Source organism: Gavialis gangeticus, unplaced genomic scaffold (genome assembly GCF_001723915.1).
Source record: "Gavialis gangeticus isolate Ggan-Ray unplaced genomic scaffold, GavGan_comp1, whole genome shotgun sequence".
NCBI classification, from domain to species: Eukaryota; Metazoa; Chordata; order Crocodylia; family Gavialidae; genus Gavialis; species Gavialis gangeticus.
This window is the reverse complement of record NW_017728995.1, coordinates 47,429,182-47,454,060: the sequence shown is the minus strand read 5'-3', so window position 1 is coordinate 47,454,060 and position 24,879 is coordinate 47,429,182.

The window sequence follows — 24,879 nt, the reverse complement described above, 5'->3', positions numbered from 1 at the left end:
CTCCACCCCACCATTCTCCACTACCATCTTCCCCCTCCCATTCTTGTTCCACTTTCCCCATACACCCTTCACCACTCCCGTACACATGATCACAGTGGTGGTGCTACCACCAGCCACTGTGGTTCTGCTTCCACCACCCATTGTGGTCATGTTTTACCACCCCGCTGCTTCTAACCATCACACTCACACCAGTCCCCCTTGCCCCCCACGCTCATCGCCTGCAACATCAGGAAAAGGAGCTAGAGGCAGAAGTGCAGCTGGTGATAAGTTTTCTATTGCAGGGGTGGGGCTTGGTCATATGGTAATAGGGGAAAGCATGAAAGCATAGGTTAAGGTACATTGGAACATGTCAGGCTAACTGCTGTCTCTCTCTTCCAATTGCCCTCCAGCTGTGCCTTGCTTGAGGACAGCTGATGCAGCAACCCAGCCCCCTGCACAAGAATGTTTAGCCACACCAAGCACATGGGTATTTTTAAGAAAGGCTTATTGAAAGCCCTCTTGGGAAATCTCCTGCAAGAGGAGGTGAGGAAAGTGAGTTTAGGAGTATGGGGAACCAGCCCCACCATATTCTTTCTTTCCCTGCAACATGACCATCACTTTGTGAAGAGCATCACCTTGGCTCTGTGGAAGAGGGTTGCCCCTGTTCTCCTGGGACTCTGGTTTTTGAGAGGCAGAAGGCTTTGAAGGAGACATTTTAGATCTTTCATTTTATTTATTGCTTTCTAGTTGTGGTATGGGGGAGTGGGTATTCAGCAGTGTTTCAGTTTTCACCATTTGGTTGTTTTGTTATTTATTTATATTTGAATTAAAGTTTTATTTTTGTAAGTTTCTGATTTTTTCAATCAAGGTAAACTTAGCAGTACTTTAGTGATCTGTAGGGTATCATTCTTGTGGGTGACAGCTGCTGTTGGTGGTGAGGGTCTCCCTTGAGAGTGCAGTGGTATGATTTTGGTGTGGGGGATGCTTTCAGCCATGAGGGGTGTTTCATGGCAACCATAACCACCATGCCCATAAGATGTACAGAGTGGCTACAAGTTCATCCACAGCACCCCACCCTGGCTTAACCCAGCCTGGTACCAAAATGACCCAGGTGAACCCCTCAGACTGGCACCAAAAGTTGCAACTGTTGCAGAGCATGTCTGCTGTTCGAACTTTGCCTAGGCACTACAGGGTGGGGGGGGGGAGGGAGGGACTTTCCTTAGCCAGGCCACCTCAAGACCTATAAATTGAGCTCACAGCTCCCTGGGGTACCTCTTATTGATCTGAGATGCCTGATATTCATGGCAGAAGTAAGCATCCCAGGGTGTGTAGGTCTAGGTCCACACTTGGACCTTTGCCAAAACTAAGAGTCTGGTGCATGTGCTGGGGGAACTCTGATGTCATGCACCAGTTCATCTGGAGCCCACAGTCCAACTAGCACATTTACCTTGATGTGGTGTGGAGAATGTCAGAATGGAGTCATAATAAGAGTACACTACAGTGCCGTGTCAAGGCTAAGACTGCGGGCAAAATTCCACAACAATGTAGACTGAGCACAGTGGCAGGGCACCCTAATGCATCCCCTGGCTCACTACAGGTACCTCCAGCTGCTAATGGAAGTACTGAATTGTTATGAACAGAGAGCAACAGAGGCCTCTGGGGCATCCTTGCCTGTGGATGCTTCACCAACTAAGGCTACCACTCATGGGCAATCCAGGGACTCCAGTGGAGAGGAAAGCAGAAGGTTCCTGGGCATGTCATCAGCTGGTTCCTCAAAGGAAGACAAAGCAAGGACATCGACCTCCACACCCAGTATGTGAAGCCCTGGGCAACCTTATAGCCACCTGTCACTTGAACTGGCAGCTACAATTAGGCTGGGCTGTGAGGTGAATAGGAAGAGGGGAACTTGTTTGCAGTGGGATTACACTTGTTTACAGCCACTCAGGGTCTATTACGCCTCTCCCCTCCCCCCGTAGCCAGGAACCTATTCTCCATCATTTTGGTTGGAACACTTCTTTTCTGCTTGCAGGATTCACTGAGTGCATCTTTTTATAGTGGCAAGTATCTTTAATTCACTCTAATTCCCACATTTATTCATTTTCTTTATTTTTTTGTTTTTCAGCTCTGATTCCAATGCCTCCAGCAAGGACGGGCAAGCAGCCAAGGCAGGAAGCAGCCAATACTAGAACCATCAGGCTGGTGAATGCCTCTGGGAATGAGAATAGTGGCTGTGAGAGCTTGTCAGACAGGTCCGTCACGCTATGGGAAGCATCATGGGCATTCAGTGTGAAAGCACCTGTGCTGAGTCCAGGAGGCATACCAAGACCCAGAAGGACTGGCCAGTACTGATGGGCATACTACTCACCATTCTATGCCTGGTGGTCATTGGACCCAGTCTTGCAGCAGCCCCTGCACCTTCCCATGCCAGTCAGCAGCAACGTTGGACACAGATCCACACTCTGCAAACAGACAGCTCTTTGTCTAGCTCAGAATCACTTACGAACCTATGGTAAGGTTAATTTATTTAGAATTGTTGTAGTTAGTAATTGTTATGGTAATGGTTTAGTTATTGTTGCAGTAATAGTTTAGTTAGTTATTGTTATAGTATAGTTATAGCATTGTATAGCTCTAGTATAGTATAGTTATCCATAGTTATTTATAGGACTTCTGAATCAGTGCTGTAAAAAAGCTGTTTCTTGGTTTGTTTCTTTTATCTTTATTGTTTGTAAATATAGTTTTCTATTTAATTTGTTGGATTTTTCACTTCATTTCCTCTCTGTTTAAGTCTGACCCCCTGCCCCGTTCCTGCCCAGGGCAGGGGGTCAGACCTGATGATCTGTTTAGGTCTCTTCCGACCCTAAGCACAATGATAGGAAGTGGTGGACTTTGGAAGCAGGGGGGATTGCTAGCTTGTGTATGGTTGTGCACGGTTGGGGGGTGGTTGTTTGATGACCACTTGGTAGCTTGAAGAGGTCAGAGGACCTGCCCAATTAGGGTTCCCTGCCTAAGCCAATTCCTGGGCCATGACACAAACCAGCCTTGGTTTTCCTGTTGTCTCTTTCTGTGGTTACAATAATAAAAACCCAGGCCCTGAGGGCCCCTGCCCTGCCTACATGCCCCCTTGGGTGGGCTGCCTGGGGAATAATGTAAAGCTGCATGCACTCAGAGTAAATGTTATGGGCACACTGCAGCAGACCTGATTACAGTGGCCACCACTGGCCATCCATGGCTGGCCACCTGCTGCTGGAGGGTCCAGTTTCTGGTGCATGCCCATACTTCAGCAGTGGGTGGCAATGGATGAACCCCAGGCAACACTCCTGAAGGGCTGTGCTCCCTCATGCCTGTGCCCAGATGTTGGCCCTGCACAAGCAAGAGATAGAGGCCTTTTGTGCAAGTTTGCAACATTGCAGAGATAAGATTCTGTCAGGGACCCCACACCACCCAGTCTCAGATCAGAGGTCGGAAGTGCAAGGGCTCCCAGGGAACATGGTAAGCTGTCCGGGTGGCCAGGGCTGGGCTCCTGTGCTCAGGTGGCTGCTGACCAAGTCACCTGTCCCCGCTTAATCTTCTGTGGCTATGACCATGCTGTGCACTGATTTCAGGCAGCCTGCACAGGGATCCCAAACAACTGGGGCAAAGGGCTGCCTGTGATCCCACCTTCCCCAATGAGGTGCCTCTCCAGGGAATCATCAAGAGGCCACCTTTCCTCCTCCCCCTGCACCACTGCTGCACCCTGAGCATGATCCTGGAGTGTGTCCCCCAGGCAGCGTGCAATGATCTGTTTATGCAGGCTGAGGGGTGCCCAAACCACTATGTACTGCTCCTGATCATCCTTCTGGTGACCCAGACACACCTGTGCTCCTGGTTCAGGGCCCTGAGCTATGACCACACTGGGGGCAAGCCTGAACTGCCATGCAACCTCTGCCACCAGCCGTCTGTCACAGTGCTATACATGTCTGCCTCTCACTGCCAAGGACGACATTGCCACCAGCATCGATGCCTTCCTTGGCATTTGAGAGGCCACTGCCCACCCAGCTCTAGGAACACAGGCATCTCAATAAAACATCTGTTAACCAGTTCCCTCCTGCCTCTCTGTGCGTAGTGGGGGTGCAACCTGCAGCCAAGGGCATGTGCGGGCAGGCTACACCACTGCAACCCTTCCCCTGTTGGCAGAAAGACATGGAAGAAAATTCATTTGAATTTCATGTAAGAATTTATTTTAATGTCAGTAAAAAAAAAAAGCAGAACAGAAAAAAACCCACTAACAGCTAAAAACATATTATCCATTATTGGCTCTTCCCCCCACCCTCCTTTGCACCCTCTGTCTCACCCTTTCCTTGGTGTCAAAGGGGTGCCAATCTTGGTGTGCAGATTGGGAAGGGGGCAGGAAGCAAAAAGCAGAGTGGCAGCTTGGGCAGGGGAAGGAGTTGGAGTGGTCATTGGGGAGGGCAGAAGGCTTCATTTGTCACATGCCTGCCAAAAACGTTAGCCCCCACTGATGTAGAAAGCTTTTTCACAGGACAGTGACTATTTAAAATCCATACCTGTAGCTGGTCTCAGCAGTGGGGAGGAAGACAGAGTGTTTTTCTTATAGTTAACACTCTAAATTTGCCAGCTACCAAAGGCCTGTCATGGCCTTTCTGTTAGGCAGGGAAAAACCATGCTAATTAAAAGAAGGCTGCCAGCTCCCTCTCACCTTGTCATATCCTGTAACTTTCAGAAGGTAGTTAGTATCATAGATGGTACCATGAGAGCTCTCTATCACCAAAGATTTTACTATGCATGACAAAATGTAACAACCAGGTAACCAGATTCATGAAATATCAGGCTTCTTGCCTAGAGAGAGCAACACAAAGCAGCCCCAATGAGCCATGAGATCAGGGCCTATAGCTTTACTTCATAACATTAAATTATCATATGGCATGTTAGCACAGACTTAGTGAAGGGGCACTTGGAGGGGCTGGATGTATCCAAATCAGTGGGCCCAGATGAACTTCATCCAAAGGTGCTGAAGGAATTGGCCAGTGTCATAACAGAGCCACTGGCACAGCTGTTTGAGCACTCCTGGTGCCCTGGTCAGGTCCCACAGGACTGGAAAAGGGCCAGTGTAGTCCCTATTTTCAAGAAGGGGAAGAGTAACTGGGAAACTGTAGGCCTGTTAGTCTCACCTCTACCCTTGGGAAAACTCTGGAAAAAATCATTACGGATCACATTTGCGGGAGCCCAGCAAGAGAAATAATGCTGAAAGGAAATTAGCAAGGGTTCATTGCAGGTAGACCCTGCCTGACTAAACTTGTTTCTTTTTATGACCAGGCCAGAAAATGCTTGGCTGCAGGATTCAAAGTAGATGTCATCTACCTGGACTTTAAGAAAGCCTTCGATACAGTATCTCATTCTGTTCTAGTAAATAAACTGACAGGCTGTGATGTCGATGATTACACAGTCAGGTGGGTAGCAAATTTGCTTAGGGTCACACCCAGACAGTGGTGGTGGATGGGTCAATATCAACCTGGAAAGATGTGGGTAGTGGAGTCCACAAGGCTCGGTCCTTGGACCAGTGCTATTCAATGTCTTCATCAATGACTTGGACATGGGTGTGGAGAGTACCCTATCCAAGTTCACTGATAATACCAAAATGTGGGGCAAAGTTAACACACCAGAGGGTAGGGAATGGATCCAGGTGGATCTGGAAAGTTGGAAAAATGAGTGGAACCAAATAGGATGCATTTCAAGAAAGACAAGTGCAAAGTGCTGCACCTGGGCAAAAAGAACCACCAACACACTTACAGGCTGGAGGAGGACCTTCTCAGCAGCACAGCAGCAGAAGGGGATCTGGGAGTCATAGTTGACTCCAAGATGAACACGAGTCATCAATGTGATGAAGTGATCAATAAGGCTAACTGCACTTTATCATGCATTAGCAAATGCATGATGAACAGGTCCAGGGAGGTGATGCTTCCCCTCTATGCAGTACTGGTCAGGCCATAGTTGGAGTACTGCATCTAGTTTGGGGCATCTAGTTTGGGGCACTGCACTTCAAGAGGGATGTGAAGAATCTTGAGAGGGTTCAGAGAAGGGCCACTCATATGGTTAGAGGCCTGCAGGCAAGGCCCTACAAGGAGAGACTGTGGGACCTAGATCTCTTCAGCCTTCACAAGAAAAGGCTGACAGGTGATCTTGTGGCTGCCTACAAACTCATCAGGGAAGGGTAGCAGGGAATAAGAGATGCTTTATTTACTAGGGCACCCCCTGGAGTAACTAGGAACAATGGCCACAAATTGACAGACAGCAGATTTAGGTTGGACATTAGAAAGAACTTCTTCACAGGAAGGGCTGCCAGAATCTGGAATGGGCTTCCAAGGGAGGTGGTTCTCTCCTTTACCTTGGGGGTCTTCAAGAGAAGACTGGACAAGCAACTCGCTAGTGTCATCTGATCCCAGCTCTCTTTCCTGCCCAGGGCAGGGTGTCAGGCTTGATGACCTACTGAGGTCCCTTCTGACCCTAACATCTATGATTCTATGAATCTATAGTTCTAAGCCTTAGACAGTAGAGATGAAACTTATCACTAACAACTTGACTTAACAAACACAACTGCTTAATGAGCTTGCTGGATTTTCATTACCCCTGTGCAGCTGCAGACAGAAGTCATTTTGTTGGATATGACCCCAAGAGATTGCTAGCCATCAGCAGGGAAGGCTCCAAGAGGTGGAGGGAAGCGGGCATTCAGTAGTGCAGACTTGCCCCCGCTTTCACAAAACCATGCCACAGGAGCAGCAGCCAGGGACTCTTTTTAAGTTCCCAAAACAAATAGGAATCCCATTCCCTTCCCAGTCATGCTCAGTGATACATCCCTTCCCCTCCCCTTCCACCCCCCACACTTTCACCCACCATTGCCACTGTCTTCAGCTGCCCCTGGGCCTATGGAGGGTGGCTCCAGAGCCATTCCTGCCCAGTCCAGCTGGGCTCCTTAGAGAGATGAGGTAGCCAGGGACAGTGGCAGCAGTGGGCAAGTTCTGCCTGCTCCCCATGCATTGTCTGTCAGCCTAGGAGCAGAAATGGGGGAAGAGAACCAAACCACTGCTGCCTTTATCTCTAACCAGGCCTGGCTGCACATGCAGCCTGGCTGGAGTGGGAAAGGCATGACTCTGGAGGCACCCCCAAGTCAGCCTGGGACAGCATCAGTACACAGGAGGGGAGGGGAAGGGATATTTTTACCTGCTTGAGAGACTTTTAAAAGTCACCTGCTGCTCCTGCAGCATGATCTGCCTGCCGTGGTGTGTGGGGGCGGGAGGGGCAGGGGGAGTAGATAGGAGCAGAGGTGCAACCACCCCTGCAATGCAGGTCACTGTTCCTACCCCCCTATGTCCAAAAGTATGGATTCCCCCACGGGAAAGAGTATTTTTGGTTGTCCTCTGCAGTTACCTAGGGAGTATCTCATGTTTACTCTCTAAAGAAGAAGAAGAAGAAAGAAGAAAAAGAAGAAGAAAGAGAAGAAGAAAGAAAAAAGAAGAAAGAAAAAATAATTTCTTTTTTCTTCTTTTTTCTTTCTTCTTATTCTTTCAGGAAGAAGGAAGAAGAAGAAATGCAGTAGAAGAGACTTGGAAAAATCCTTCTAGTTCTTAAGGTGCTTTGTCCCAAAATAAAATAATTCTGTCATTGGAAAAAAAATTAGTAGTAGAAAAGGCATTTGTAGAAATCTGATTCACCTGTGGGAAGGTTCCTATTAATCACATTTTCCCCAAAGTGTTCTTTCTCTCCCCAGCAACTTACCCTATTAAATAGACACTGATGGTTTTAAATCTCTTTCCCTTTGTCAAGGTGTAGGAAGAAAATGTTAATTTAGAACAGGTTGTGACCCTCAGAACTTTACATACCAATGCTGACTAATGTTGATTTATCTCCTTTGAGTCATGTTATACTTCTCTATATTCCCTGTCACTTCAGTTTGGAGTGATATGTGCTGCAAGTGTGATCAAAATCTGATAGAAACATTAAGTTAATAAAAAACCTTACTAAAACACAGCTACAATTAACTGTCCCACAATATCTATATTTTCTGGAAATAGTGAATGCATATTTGCTTTTAGCTGTACAAAAGAAACCATTACCAGTCAGATCCTTTCAGACACTACTTCTAACAGTAATCAACAAGTCTGTATATGGGGTACTCCCTGTACATTCAATTTAAGCATGTTCCAAAATTGAGAAATCCAGCTAATAATATGCATACTGAACAGATTCAATGCTTTATAGTGTAGTATAAAACATTGTATCTGACTCCTTTTTAGGTGGTCTCTTTTGTTTATATGACTGGGGCATTGATCCCCATGGAGATTTTCTAGAACAGAATAATTAGGACAAGAAAACCAAGCCAGTGAGTTTTAAGATACTTGTTACACTGACTGCACATATGGAATGATATAAATTACCTCATATGAGAATTCTAGGACTTCTGTTGAAAAAATATTCTATTTTGAGTTTGCAATATGGATCACCATGAAATGCATCTCTCACAATATCAGATGCAAGATGACCACTACTTTGTAGTTCTCTCTTTGTATTGTGTAGCAACTTATATTCAGGCTTTATACTTGAGTTTTTTATCTTCTGCTGCAGTGGTTGGAGTTATTACACTGAATAGACTGTGTTATTACAGTGAATAGACTGATGTCATATTGCAGGATCCAGCACATGTCTTCCTAGAAGTAATGGACTCTTTTGTGCATGTCCCCATGAGCAGGAATGTGAGTTTCTGCAAAGATAAATAGCAGTGGCACATATCTATGCCATTGCTAGTTGTCCCCAGGCACATCCCTGCATGTGCACTCTGGCGCATGGCAAATTGCCTCAGGTGGGGTAGGAGAGGCTAGGACCAACATCCGAGATACCCCAGCAGCTTTACCTGGGATCCTGGGAGCCTCCTGGGGTTACAGTCACAGTGATTCAGATGCACGGAGGCTGGCCAGCAGCCAAAGTGTGGCTCTGGCTGGCCATATTCTAGTTTCAGGTCATGCACACTACAGCCATGTGCGCCTCCCTGCTTTTTCTGCTGTGGGTTTTTGAGATACTGGGACGTGGGGATTTAGATACCAGGAACAGAATCATACATGCAATGAAACAACTAAGGAATAGTCTAGAAAGAAGAAAACTGAGACCACCTAGTTTCTATGTGATCATATAGAAAAATTCAAACTGAAATGAAAAAGCTGTCATTTGTCCTCAGCCTATTGTCCTCAGCCACATTATGAAAAATTAATTTCACTTATGGAGTAAGGAACTACTTATTATGAGAAAAGAGCAAGCAAGCAGAGAGTTCAAGGTATTTCCCTGCAACGAAACAAGCAAGGGTTCAAGGCTTCCTCAGCCAAAGACACAAGTCCATCCAACCGATGAATGGTCAATAGGCTAGGGAACTACTCATTTCTCATAACTTCCCAGGGGGCGCATCTACACATGTTATTAATGCTATGTAGGCTTACTTCACTGTAAAATACTGTGCAGTAATCCTTCCCTAGGAGCACGTCTATAAGTGTACCCTGTTGGGAGCAAATCTGGTCCCAATAAGCATGGCTGGTTCCAATGTGTGTGCGGCCAGAAGATCTTTGCTAGCTTCAATGGCAGCTGTCTCCTGGCCCCAGGCACATCAGGAGGAGTCCTGTTGTGCATGGGGCCAAGACAGCCGGTACTGCAGCTGACAGGGCTCTCCTTGTCCTACGTACATCAGAACACAGCTGCTAGCAAGCTTGGTGCCCAGATTGGCTTCCAAAACCAGCAGGGGGCTCACTAGGAGCTGTCCCACTTGTGGGGCAGCTGCTGGTGAGCATCTGGCTGGGTGGGACAGGAGCTGGCTGGAAGCTGTCCTGCTTCTGGGGCAGCTGCCAGTAAGCCCCACCTGGCTGGGTGGGACAGCTCCTGGCCAGCCCCCTGGCCAGCCTCCTGGCTATTCCCACCCAGCCGGGGGTTCACTGGCAGCTGCCCCACAAGTGGAACAGATGCCAGCAAGACCCCAGCTGAGCAGAGAAGCAGAGAGCTCCCCAGCCCTGGTGCTGCTTGGCTCCCAGCTCCTAAAAGACCCCACCTAAAAAGAGCACCAGGAAAGCCAGGAGCCACACAGCACTGAGACAGGGGGGAAGAGAACAACCCCATTTACTGCTTGAAATACAGTAGGCTAAAGATTAATATACTGCCCAGTAAAGTGTCTTATGCCCAGTAAAATGTCTTACGTAAAGCACCCTGAATGTCATTAGCTATGGACACTAAAGTTTTTTAATAACATTAAACTGCCTAGGTTGGGATTGAGCACTGGATATTGTGAACACACGACAGAATTACACTATATACTAATAGATATATACCAATAGAGCCATATCCTAAGTGAGTTTGATAAGTCTGGGGTCATTTGAGGAGTGAAGTGGGATCAAGTTGTCATTTCCTAATAGCCAAATTTCTTGCACCAGGTTTAGAAAGCCTACTATATAAGCTATATAGAAAGCCCACTATATATCTTTTCTACCTTTCTTGATAGATTCACCTCAAAAATCCTCACCTAATTAAATCAGTTTTGCAAGAAAAAAATAGTATATCAACAACTTTTGTTTATGGATTTCCTTAAAAAAAAGAAAAGAAAAAAAATCAGTCTAGCTGAGTGAGTATTCAGGATACATGAGTAGGGCAGAGCTGCTAGGAAAGAACTTGGTTCCAACCAGGCAGATTTGGACTGCCTGCTTCAAAAACTGGCTCAGGGCACAACTGTTTATCACATCAGCCTCTTCACTGTCAGATGCCAGTTTCTTTAATGTGGGCTGAAGAGCCCATCCCTAGCCAGGGCAAGCTGCTACAGCAAGATTAATGCCAAAATTTATCCGAATGGCTAACGTTTCATGTCTTCACTGTTTTTTTAGGATAGGCTTTACACTTATGACATTATCCAAATGGATGCTCATCAGGCCGTGGTTACAGATCAGTGGCATCTTATGGTTCTCAGACGGTGAATCAATGGTGTTTAACAACGTGTCAGAAAGTTGGACCACCAATTACAGTTTCAGGAACAAACTTCCAAAAGAACCTCAACCTAGTCTGTTAATCTGTATCCATAATTTTACAGCCACAAATTCTGTACTCTTTGGGATAAATGGTTGTACATGAAAAACATCACCACAAAATTGAAGCCAATAATATACACAATTATGTCCGTAATATGAATATCACAAATCAGTGGCCTTGTTAGGTAAGCATAGAGCCTTTTTAAGTTCTCATCTGTTGGTGCATGCCATCTTCTGGAGTCAATTACTTACAGAGTATTATAAAATACCCATTATTAATAATTGAACGTCAGTACGATCCAGCATACACTATTGTAGGAATACAGGAAGTACTGGAATGTAGGGAAAATTTCTGCCCATCAAAAAGCTCCCAGTTCTTATTTTAGAAGAGTTCTCCAGTATCAGGACAAACTCTTATCTTTATAGCGAGGAAAATGATTGACTTCAGTATCAATAATTATTTATGCTCTTATTATTATTAGATAGGATTCCTTGAACATCACATACTCTTGCTAGTGGCAAGAACCCTTAAACCAGAAACTAGAGTCTTTTGCTCCAGGTCAACACTTCTAAACATGTGTCTTTCTAGCTGAATATCTAAGTAAATGACCTGCTTTAGAAAGTTACTCATTCCCACACAACTCCCATCAGATTAATTTTAAACAGAAGGTACTCAACATATTTGAAAGTCAGACCACATATTTAGGTCCAGAGATATAGGCATGCACATATGAAAATGCTGCTCATAGCTCCTCTGAGTCCCTGGGGCTTAATTTTATTCCCACTAAATTGAATAGCATATTGTCCACAATTAGTTAACTCTATTAGTCTGAAGAACTAACGCTATATCAAACTTACTAATTCCTTTTTGATACAACAAAAATTATAAAATATAGTGCTGAATGGCTACACACATTTTTTACATTTTTTAGTTTACTAAAACTCAAAAGGTTTGATTCAGTTCAGAAAAGTATTCACGCTGACATTAATACATATACGCACATATACAGTGAGATGCAATTTGACACTATAACAGCTTTTAGAAATCAATCAATTCTCCATGCTTTTTTGTATTGGATTTGTGGGCAATACTTCATCTTTGATGGAAAACATCAAAAATAGAACAGAAATGGATTTGGAAGGAAACAGGGGAAGACATGATAAAGCACAGGGGATAGAAATTCCTAACTACAACCTCAACATTAGCCTGTTTTTCTGTGTATGAATGCAATATTCCATGTAGCATAAAAATCATTTGGTAGCTCAGAATACATGGCTTATCCCCTTGGCTACTTGAAATCTAATCCTCTTTGTTTTATTCCAGCTCCAAAAATCCCCAATGCTGACTTTGGATATTCAGTATTTACAATATATACTTGAATCTTGAGATAATGCTACCAGAATGAGCATAACTATGAATACTTATTACCCTTCTAAAATATACACGAAAGCCATTCTGGTAGCAGCCATGATATGATATATTTACATTTAATAACTTTTTAGAACCAAAAAGATGTTGTGACAGTGGTAACTTATTTCCATAGCAGTTCTACCCAAAGACATTAAAGCTATATTAAAATGCCACATACAACAAACTCAACTTTTAAGCTAAAAAAAACTCTTTGCTCAAAAGAGATATTTAAAAATATGGGCCAAAAAAGGCCTTTTGAACAAGAAATAAACTAAAAGTAACTACTATATCTTTAAAACTTTGTTTTTAAGGTGCTACTTGCTGGATTTGAACTTTTCTACCTTTTTTATATTTTAGTGATAGAATGAAGAAAGATCCCAAAAACCCTATTTTAAAATTCTTCCACCCATTACAGGGAAGTTTGAGAGAATTTCTTTGCCTCGGAGGAAGTTCACCCCATCAGGAAACTATTACATCTCCCATAATAATCAAATATTTGTTAGAAGCCCTTATTAAAATAACAACAGCACATCCAGATTGGAGAATTACTCAGATAAAAACTAAAAGCTACTTTAAAACAAATAAATGTCACTTTAAAATATTTCATTTGTTTTCATTAAAAATTAGAGAAATTTTTATAGTGACTCTGAATTACAGTCTATCACTGCAGCTTTTGAACTACTTGTCCACCTTGCTAAGTGAGTCAACTCCTCATACTGTTGGAAAGAGAAGAAGAATAATATTTCTACTGTGGTAGCACATCGGGGCTCACAAAGCAGCTGGCGGCCTAGTGCATTAAGTATTGTACACATATAAAATTCTTCAAAGTGGCTTCAACCTAAGTACTGAATATAAAAACATGGCCTTAATGATTCAACATCTCATATCTTCATTTAAGAAATGAAAGTTCGAACAGGTAACTTGAGCTGTCCTCCTTCTCTGAGCAAAACCAGAGGCAGTCAGACTTTACTTTTTCAGGAAAAAACCTGAAAACCTTTTATGCTTTCTTCATAAATCATAAAGTAGCCAAACCCTTGTCCCCACCCCCACAAGAAGCCCCAAAAGAGCACAAGTTCTATATTTACACAAATATTTTGTAGGTCAGATTTGAATGTAAGCACAAAACATTGTATTATGTTTCAATTTAATCTCTGCATAGAATTCTCAGACACCTTTTTTTTCTTTACAAGTACTTTTTAAGAACTTTTCGATTTAAAAAAAATACTGCATAAACATACTACTTTCAATCCTGGAAAAATACATTTTTTGCAGTCTCCACTATACAAAGAAGTGTGTGAGTGGTGTGTGTACTCATGATAACACTGTGGCACTTGGCATGCACTACAAAAATCAGTTACATCTATAGATATCCAAGCCTCACAACAGTTCAGTTTAGGCCCTTATACTGAAGTGAATAGAAAACAGCAGCGTAACTATGGCTGGGCAAAGGGAGAACCCACCCCAGGCACAGATTTGGAGGGGGCAACAGAACACTGGCCTCCAGGAAGCCTACATCATGGGCACACAGGAAGGTGCCAGGAAGCAGAGGACTCTACTGTTGTAATTAATAGACTAGAGCAACTTTATAGATAATGAATCCATCTATCCATTAATCTATTTACCAAAAGGAAAAAATAATATCAAAACCCATTTCAGCATAAAGTTAGGTCTCAGGAGTAACTTGGTGAAAGACATATGGATGACATTCTCTTATACCTACCCCATTGTACTGACTTTAGGAATTACAGGAATTCTGAACAGAGAGTCATTTTAGATGCCACTTACAGTATACTCCACCAATTAACCTCCAAATTAATGAGTGTATAATTAAGTGTGGCTAGGATGTACCTGGCAAACAAACTGCATTTCAGTGTAGCACTGTGAGGAGAGGAAGTTTAGAGGTGAATGCTAAAAAGTTGTTTCAATAACAGTTACTGAATATCACCAAAGTTAAGCCCAATATTAAAGTAATTAATTTTGACTTCTGTTTGCAGGAGGGGGAAGGCAGCAGGTTGCAATGTTTAGCATTTTTTGCACAAAATTGGACATCAAAATAATTGAAGGACTGCTTCATTCAGACTTGAGATGAATTTTGGGAGAAAATAGTTAAGGCAGTTTCAGTTGGATTAAAATATAGGACAAATTCAGCAAACAGTTTCAACAAAAGAATAGGGGGGAAATTGGAAAAATTGAAACCTTTCATTTTTTCTGAGAAACATTTTGACTTTTCATTGTGCATAGACACTTCCATTTTAAAACTTGCTTTTAAAATAACACAATTTAAAATAGTTAAGTAAACTGTTTTTAGTGAACCCAAAAGAAAAATCCATTAATTGAACAATTCTAATAGGTATGCATACTCAGAGAAGTGAGGCTTGAAGAATATGGCACTGTATTTCTGAGAAAGTACTAATAAGAGTTAGAAGTAGCAAGAAGTGTTCACCTTCATGCAATGTTTAAGTCAACCATGGCCCATTCCTGCTGCCACTACTAATGAGTTCAGTGGGAGTATTAGGAAAATGAAGTACTCTACAGTGTAAGAAAAAACAGCAGAAACAGATACCAAATAGTACAAAGTACCTCAGAGTAATAACAGAATTTCCAAAAATGGCATATCTTGGAAAACTATCCAAATATTGCAAATGGTTTGAGAAAATACTCAATTTTGAGGTAAATGTCTATGACACAACAAAAAAATTAACGCAACTATAACACTGTATATGTATTTCAGAAAAAGCAAACTGGTTGCTGAGTAAATGCCATTTGAAAACAACTGCTTGGATTTTGTTACCAGACTGGTGGGAGTCAGGATAACCCCACAGATATCAATGTTGCTACCTCAGTGTAAAGCTGATGTGAAAGAACAAAGTCCCAAGCACCTTAAGTAATTTCTGTATGATGTAAATGTATAAGCAAATACAGGAAGATTATTACATGAGTAATCCAATGCTCGGATATTAAAATAGACTTAAGTCATAGAAATCACTTATTAGAATATCACCACAGCTATATTACTAAGCAGAGCTGAATAATTCACTCCTATTATTCTGAAATCCAAATAAAGACTGGATGAGCAAGGGGAAGGAATTCCTCCTATGAGGCTTGATGCAAGTTAGCTGTGCTGCCTCTCTAGAGCAAGTAGTTCAGCCTCTGGGATGGATTAAGGCAATGACCTGGCTAAACAAAAGATTGGGGTCACTGAGTTCAAACTAATTGTGGACTCACATCAAGCTTACCCAGAGCTACCATAACCTTCCATCACTTTGACCTAAGCAGAGCTTGCACGGAAGTTAGCTTCAAGTGCTGGACTGAAAGGAATTCTGCAATTCTTTTGCTGCTAGGTAAATTTCACCCTTTTTGTAAAAGATAACAATGAATATAATGGTATCTCTGGGGTAGCCAGATGGTTGCAAAACACTTGACCAATCTTGCTCTGGCCTCTGAACAATGCTTTAGAGATAACAAAAGCAAAGTTCAAATGATTTGGTCTTGTTGTGAGACTGTAGATAAAGTCATTTCCATATAAAGTGCTGCCTAGTTGGGAGTGAGAAGACCAGAAAAACAAATACCATAGGTAGCCTGGAAACTAGAGAACCTCGAGGGACTAGTTTAGATGGAATGTCATCTGACAAGGCTGCGAGAATGCTCAGGAGCTGTAAACACATACAAAAAAAAAAAAAAAAAGAACCGGGAAACGATTAAACTGAATTCTGTGCTACCATAGATGGTGTGAAGTATATGGAATCTCAGACAGTTATCTAGTTAGCAATGGAAAACAGCAACAAAACTTAGTTATAGAAACACACTATGAGAGGTGTGGGCTGGCAAGAATTCTACCATTGCCATTACAGAGTAGGTTATTCAGCCAGAAAAATTGCAAACAATAAGAATGGATTTAGCCCCTAGGTTCTGCCAGTGACACCCAGGCTACATGTTCCACTCCCACCTCTTAGTGTGATCTAAGTTAGTAGCATCCCCACTCTTTCAGAACAGCAAGGCAACTTACCAAGTGAGCAGAACTAGCTCAGGGGAAGGCAGGGCCAGGTACAAAGTATGTTGAAGGGCCCTGTTTCCTTGAAACCCAAATTCAGAGTTGCTCCAAGGTGAACATGTCAAAGGAATCTCTCACCAGATGAACCTCTGAGTGGACAGTACTGAGACTGTCAGCTGTTAGCTGCCCACCCCTTCATTGACCTTGTTAAAATGATGCAATCATTACATACCCCATCCTCTATGCCAGTAAGCATTACCCACAAAACCCATGAACTTCTCCAAATAAAGATTATGTTAATACTCTATGAGGTACCCCTTTATCTCACCAACACATACTACTAATGTAACTTAATTCATTATTCACATTATTCATTATATCCCTTATTTACCTCTAGTAGCAAGATACCTTTTATTTCCCTCTTGTGGTGAAGCAGTCCACTATTTTTATGATCATAAGGTATTATGATTCATGAGTATGAACACTTAGATTTGAACAAGGAGGGTACCCTCTATATATAGATACCCCAAAAATCATAGAATCTTAGAAAATGGGACATGAAGGGACCTTGGGAGGTCATGTAGTCTGTCCAGCCCAAGGAAAGACCAATCACTGTCTAAGCCATCCCAGACAAGTGTCTGTCTAGCCATCTCCTAAGAACTTCCAAAGATATAGATTTCAAAACCTCTCTGGGTAGTATATTCAAATACTCAACCACTCTCACAGAGCAAATTCTCCTAATACCCAACCTAAACTTCCCTTGTTGTAATTTAAGAGTTTTATTTTTTGTCTGGATGCCCATAGGCACAGAAACAGTCTAACCCTATACTAATTACAACCACTTTTCAGGTATTTGAAGACATTTATCAAATCCCACTTAATCTTTCCTTCTCCAGTCTAAAGAATCTCAGTTTTTTCCAGTCTTATGTCATAAGTCATGTTTCCTAGACCTCTAATTAATTATTGGGAGGTCACCTTAAATTAGAAGTCATTTGGGATTTGGGTAAATATGGTAGGTTAGTAAATTAGATAGATAAATTGATTGATCAAGGCACCTAGAACCATTAACCGCTTTTCAAAATCTCAGCCGACTCATCTTTGGAGCTCCTGGGTCCACCTCTGCATACTTAAAAGCTTTGAATAGCTCAGAATATCCAGAATTTATGCTAATTATCTTAAATAAAACTCGGAAATCCACTCATTGGCAATTACAGTACAGTATTGTATTGTATGGAGTTAAGATGACATTTAAATGTTAGCATCAAAGATTCTACTAAAGAAAAGCAAAGTATTTCACCAAATATTTTTTGGATTGGCCTACTTAGTCTTCTATAGTCTTACAAGTGTCACATATTTTAAATTCAGAGTAATCTAATTACTAGCTTCCCTTGCGGATTTCCTGGTTTTGATGCATCTTGAAATGGGTCTGGCCTTATACAAACATTCAATATCTCAGTTTTGTTTATTAACTGAAACAAATCATGAAAGGCTACTGAAAAGGCCTTTCAGAAAAAAAGGTCGGAGAAAAAGGAACCATTGCAGAAGGTAATAAGGTATCAACATCTCAACTTCTTTTTGTACTTCTGAAACATACTGTCATTATCAATTTTGTAAGCATGGATATAAGCTAAATTTGGGATCTATATCACGATCTCACTTGCGCTGACAGTGAAGAGACTTCAGCAACTCTGTAGGAGATCCACCACTGTAGATATGTCTACACATCCTGAAGGGATAAGAGTCTATATAAAGTCACTGCCTTGTGATAGTAGCATTCAAGACTGTTATCTTTCAATGCCATGCAATGGAGGATTAAGCCAGTTGTCACTTTGTAATGGTTGTTCATGAAAAATGTGCAAACCAAGGGACAAAAACAATCTGAAGTAAATATAAGGAAAGGTATTTAAAATAGCTATTATAAAAATATCGGCAAGATTGTAAATTATCCGGAGACTACTTTTTAAAAATAAAAACCTCTAAAATGATTGGACTGTTTAAACAGAGGTACATTTAAAATAGTGATGGTGTATTTCTTTGTTGGGAATACATGCCTATTAAGCTTCAATAATTATTACATGAGAAATGGTTTATTTTTTCATTCCTCTGATATTAATAAAAGCCCTGTGACAAACACCTAGAGAGAGAAAAAGAGACAGGGAGAGAGCACAAGAGCACACTATATTAATATTATTTTGATGATGATGATCCTTCTTTGATGAATATTTGAATTGAGAGATCTGGGTATTTCCATGGCAACTTTAAGTCTTTGTTTGCCTAGTAAGAAAAGCCATCATCATCAGGGATCAATAGAAGACCAGCTTTGTTTACATTTGAAGGAAATATGAAGGATGTCAAGCTCATTATTAGTTAGCTGGGTGTTTTTGGAGGGAAGCACGGGGGTTGTAGGTATAAGGCAGGGTGAACCAGGCAGCAGCCCAGGGCCCAGACAGAAAGGGGGCCCGAAAATGGTGAAAATAATCATTATTGTTATCATTATCTCTGGCAAAGGAGAGCCTGATACTAAAAGTTTGCCTGGGGCTGCCAGAAGTCTAGGTACGGTGCTGGTATAAGGTACAAGATGGTGTATATATTAATTTAAACGTGATATACTGATATAATCTTACCATATTCATAAATCAGTATATTTAGCTCAAAGTTGGCTCCATTCCTTGTTCAGTGAGTTAAAGATTACAGTTGCATGATTTACCCACTTGGGCAGTAACCTAGACCCTACTTGTACTCATTTAAATATAGCTACAAATGTAAAACTTTTCAGATTTCAGCAAATAAGACATCATGATGTCAAGACATCATATGACAAGACAAAAGTATTTGCACTGTGCTTCCTCCCTGAGAAAACTGTGTGGCATGACCCTGAACACACAGCATGCAAGAAAGTTAACTTACTGGCTTGACTGCATTATGGCAAGATAAGCCCAAACTGTAACTGTCTCAAGCTTCACCCATCCTCTGGAAGAATGTATTGTATTGAAGAAGTAAAGAAAGGTAGCCAAGGTTATAAACAGGTGTTCTAAATGTCAGTTTACGCGAGATGGGAATCACCACTGACATGCTGAAATTGTTAACATCTGCTGCAAAAATCCACTGAGATTGCTGATGAAGACCCTTTGGTTTAGGTTTACCTAGAGCTAATGTATAGTAATAAGTCAATTATACCAAACACATAATGATACCATGAGCATGGAGACACAGAAAAATCCAGTTATACAGGACTCTGCATGTTTGTAGTTTATACACCAAATATGCTATGCACTAGGGTATAAAAAAAAACTTTAAGCCTTCCATGTGCCTTCCACTTTACGTTTCATGCTAGCTGGCCACAAATGCTTTCTGTAGCCAACTTTGATATAAATACAAGCTTAAGGTCTTTTACTGAAACTATCTTAAAGTGTTTGCCTTCTACCACAGAGGTTTTTTGGGGGAGGGTTGGGTATTTTTGCCACAAAAAGGACTTTTGCATATTGCTATTTTACTAAACTGCATTTTCTGGCATTGCCATTTAGCACAATGATGAACACATTTAAATCGTTATATTAATTTTGTCTCTGTTAAGATAAAAAGAACATTCTCAGGGCATGTTTCATAATTGTTTTAAGAAACAGTTTTTTTTCTCATGGCTGTCTGCACTATATACTACTAAAAGCCTGAAGTGAAATCTGTTTCCTGCCAGAATCCCAGCCTTCCAGTGCATCATTTATAATCTCAAGAGTATTCTTGGAGTGCTGTACAGGGTGCAAATGTGGGTTGTATGGCTCATGTTAATTTATTTTATTTTGAGACATTTCCAACAATTGTATTAACCTAAGCACTGGTGACATCCTTGTCTCTCCTGTTTTCTTTTGGTGACACATTACAAGTATGGTCAATCTCGAATTTAAAACAGGGGTGGGCAAAATGGTGAATCCAGTCAGTGGCCAGACTCCATTTCCCAGCAGCCCCTGCCCTCACGGCTGGGGTAATTTCCATGGAGAATCCAGCAGCAGCCACACTGTGAGAGCGCGAGGCTGGGGTTTCCATGTAGACTAGCACCAGAAGGGCTGTGTTAGCAGGGAGCATGGCAGGGCACAGAGCTGCTCTGGAGCCCAAATGGGATCTAGCAGTGGTGACAGCATGGTCCAAAGCCAGGGCAGAGATGTGATCTGCAGCCTGCATGCCCCGGGCAGTGACATGCAGACAGTGGATCATGGCTCTGCCCGAGCTTCTTGTAGCAGTGACAGTGTGGTCCGGAGCTGGGGCACAGCTGTGATCTGCTGCCTGAACGACCCTGCCCGGGGCATTTGGCTGCAGATTGGGGCTCTGCCCTGGCTCTTGACCATGTTGTCACTGCCACAAGATCCCAACCAGGCTCCGAAGCAGCTCCCTGCCCAACCGCACACCCTGCCAGCAGGGATGGAGCCAGGGGGATTTGGAGGGGCTATAGCCACCCCAAAATTCCCCATAGCCCCCCTTCCCAGTGGCGCTGCCACCACCACTGCCTATCCCACACTAGCAGTGGCACCTGAGCCTGCCCTGCTTCTGCCCACAACACGACTCCTTAGCCTCCCCACCAGGAAAAGGCTGGTGCTGCTGCTACCTGCAAGCGCTGCTGGGGCCAGTCTCCACAGAAACCCTGGCCCTGCACTATCACAGCATGGATGCTGGTAGGGTCTCGATGGAAACTGGCCCCAGCCACGTGGGCAGGGGCTGCTGGAGTCCACTGCTGGCCAGATCTGGCCCACAGGCTAGACTTTGCCTGCCCCTGATTTAGAAGCCTAGAGTAGGAGGGAGGCAGGACTTAGGCACTGAAGGATGCCTACACTGCTAAATTCAATGCTATGCAAAGCTACCTGAGCTAGCTTGGGAAACAACAGCACTGCAGCCATGTTAGTATAGTGCTCTAACAAGGACTAATTTAGCCTTCTTAGATGCAGGGTACATTAGTTCTCCACTAGGAGTTGTGGTGGACAAATGGCTAAGAATGCAATGAATCCACAGCTGAACCTTCACTCTGGATTTGCACCAAAAAGTTACAACTGATTTAACTGGTAGTAAATGGATACCTGGCCATTCAGGGTGGGAAGTCGAAGGCAGTCAGACTTAGATTTTAGGAGACTATGTCCCACTAATTTTTATTTAAAATTTTGACCCTTACTGCTTCAGAGCAACTTAGATCCAGGCCAGAAGCTACATAATCTCATGATGTTCGTGAAGTAGAGCCAAGATAAGCAGGATATCTAACAATTTATACAGGATGCAATAAGGATATTAATTTTGTCCAGGCACCTTGATGCCCTGGAGTGAACAAATTTGTAGGTGGCTCTTCAAAAAACAGCTCATGCAGGCTAAGGAGAAGCATTTTCAATCCACTATACAGCAAACATGGATTCTATAACCATGATATTAAACCATAGGAAAAGCTGTATATATTAGAAATGTTCTTTCAGCTGAATTAACTGCCGTTCAACAGTCTTAGTGGAGGAGGAAATAATCAATAGTTGGTGCTGAAGATACTATGCAGTCCAAGTACTGACAGAACATAAATATTTGCCTCAAGAGCATCATGTAGATTTTGAACACAACTTCTAAGATTCTTTGCTATGACTGGTTACTTGCTAAAAATATAAACCAGCATGTGTATAGTATATCTCATTATCAGGGCTCCTGGTTTTCTCTGATTAAAAAAAATTCCCAATTTTAGTTTAAACTTTTTTTATTATTTTTTTTAATCAGCGAAAACCAGGATCCCTGCTCATTGTAAACTACAGGAATATGTCCTCAAATTTCAAACACTTATATCTCAGCCTGAAGAATCTCAGAAACATGGATGAAAATAACTCTCCAATCATCCAAGAAATATTCACACCTCAGCAATAATCTAGACAGGGACACTGCTCTCTGACACTCCATAAAGGCACCATGTGCTGGACCATCCCGTCATTTTTCTCATACATACACAATGAACCTGAAAGATCAGTTTCTGTCAAACAGGATAATAGTCCAGGTCTACTCAGAAAAGGGAAGAAAGAACTAAGGAAGTCACTTAACTGTGTCAGCAGACACAAAACAAGTCAAGGTGATGTTATTTCAGAAATATGTCCTTACTGTACGATGCATGGCATAAAAGTCATCCTGCCTGCCAGAACAAAAGTCAGTCTGGTAGTGGCAGTAGAGATGTGCCCCAGAAGCTTTCTGCTACAGCCTGAGTTTGCATTCCTGCTACAGCCAGTCTTTTTGTGTGTAACCTGGGAACACCCAGGGGTGTGCCCATCCTCAATTGGAAGGGATAAACGAGGCAGGTGACAGTGCTGCAAGAGGGACACCGGTGATTTGAGCACAGGTCCCTCTTTCCTCTATAGAGTCAACTCCATGCCAATGCTCTTAACTATTTACAGTTTATTGAATGATAATTTACATATTATTTCTTATTTAATATATATATAGGTAAATATTCATATAGGTAACAAAGGAAAACTTTCTGAAAATATTCTTAGCAATATCTTTTAACAACACCAAAAGGTATACAGATGAATATTTACAATACAATAAGCCAAAAACCCATTATACCACACTAAGCTAATTCCATAACATTTGGTACAATATATTTGTAATTATGATAATAATTATTCAAAATATGAGGAACAGTCTTACATGATATAAGGCGCATTTACCCCTGGATCCCAGCTAGCAAGGGGTGCTTCCCCTTTTATGGGTCTAGCTAAGAGGGCAACTTTCACCTGGGGTTTCCCTCTGGGTGGGGGTTACCTTATTTCAGAAATGCCTCCCCTGTGGGACCCAAGTCCGCCAGCAACTTACAGTTTTCTTCGAGGAGCCATCAAATCGGGCCTCATAGCCCTTCACTCAATCAAAGGCCCCACCAGCATTCTTTGCATCACTCTAAGACCTCCCCTCCTGGCCCTGTGCCCCACTTTGGGCACCAAGGATTCTTCCAGCTCTCATGGTGGGGAACCTAACCACAGCTGCCTGGGTTTACCTAGCCTTATGCCTAAGCTTCCCCTTTCCCAGGCCCTGCTTAAGGCTCCAGAGCTCATTTAGTTCTTTGGCCAGGCCACGCTGCAGGGCTCCAGTTATCCAGCTTATGCCTGGACTAACCTGAGCAGCATCAAACTGCTCCCAGGGCAGGTTCTCCATGTGCCAGTGTCCCGGGGGCTTTCAGACAAGAGCCCTGAGCTGCAGCCTGGGGGCTCCAGGGATGGGGACCATGTATAAAAACAAAAAAACAAGAAAAGTACTCACCTGCAACAGGATGCACGATGCTGCAGCAATGAGGACTAGAACCCACGCAGGTTACAAGCCGCGTCTTTTTCCAGCTGAAGCTGGCCAGTGATGTCATGGGCAATCATTGGCCAGTGGAAATAAGAGGGATCGCAGTGGGAAAAGTGGGGAGAGCAGGAGAGGTGGCAGAGGCTTTCTACACTGGCAGCGGCCAGTGCCTGTACAGTGAGGGAAGATCCGGGCAGGGAGCAGCAGCAGAGATGACAGGGTCTCCCTGCTCAGGCGACAGGCACCTCAAGCCCCAAGGACTGAGGGATGCTGGGGGCGGGACACCTCAGGCAACACAGAGGGAGAGTGGCACTGCAAGCTGCACTTGGCGGCATGAAGGGAGCAATGGCCCAGAAGAAGGAGCCATAGCAGACGCAGGGGAGACGACGGGTCATCTTCCTGAATACTCCCAGGTACCGGGTACAGGAGATGGGTTGGTGGTAGCGGAGGCGAAGAAACTCCCAAGGAAAGGCATCCACCACAGGCATAAAACGCTCAAGACATAAACCTCAAGGGAGGCATTGAGGCCAAGGAAATATCTACACCGGAGAGATGGCTGCCTCAAGACCTGGTGTCTCGCCAGAGGTTGGCATGAGGCTAGGGTGTAGGGGAGGTGGAGCCCCATGAACAGCCATCTAGCAGAGTACTCACCCCTGAGGGACCTCCAGTAGCTCGCCCCCACCACACTGGTAGTATATTCAAAGTCATGGCAGGCGAGTTTGGGGGTGGCCACCAAGGCGATATAGACCTACCTCAGGGGCTGCACAAAGCATTAGCACGTCCATCACTGGCTGCTCGGTCCAAGGTGGCATGCGAACAGATGTTCAAGACCAAACTGCACACCGTGTGGACCCAAGCAGCCTCAAGCTACTTCCAGGGCCGGCTTTCTGTGTGCCAGTCTGCATACCACTCCATCCAGCCCTCTACTGAAGATGCAGACTTGAACTGCCTCAAAGTGGCTCCCAGAGCCTGAGCCCCATGCACTGGCCTGCACACCACTGGGGCAAAGAAGGAATCCCGTGGAGGCTCTTCCCTCTCCAACATCCCTTGTCGACTCTGCCCAGCACGATGAGCCCACTGGGCTTTGATTTACACTGGAGACCCTGTCCCTGAAGTTTTCCAGACATGCAAAGCACAGTCTTCAATCAAGTCCAGGGGCTCCTTGCCCCCCCCCC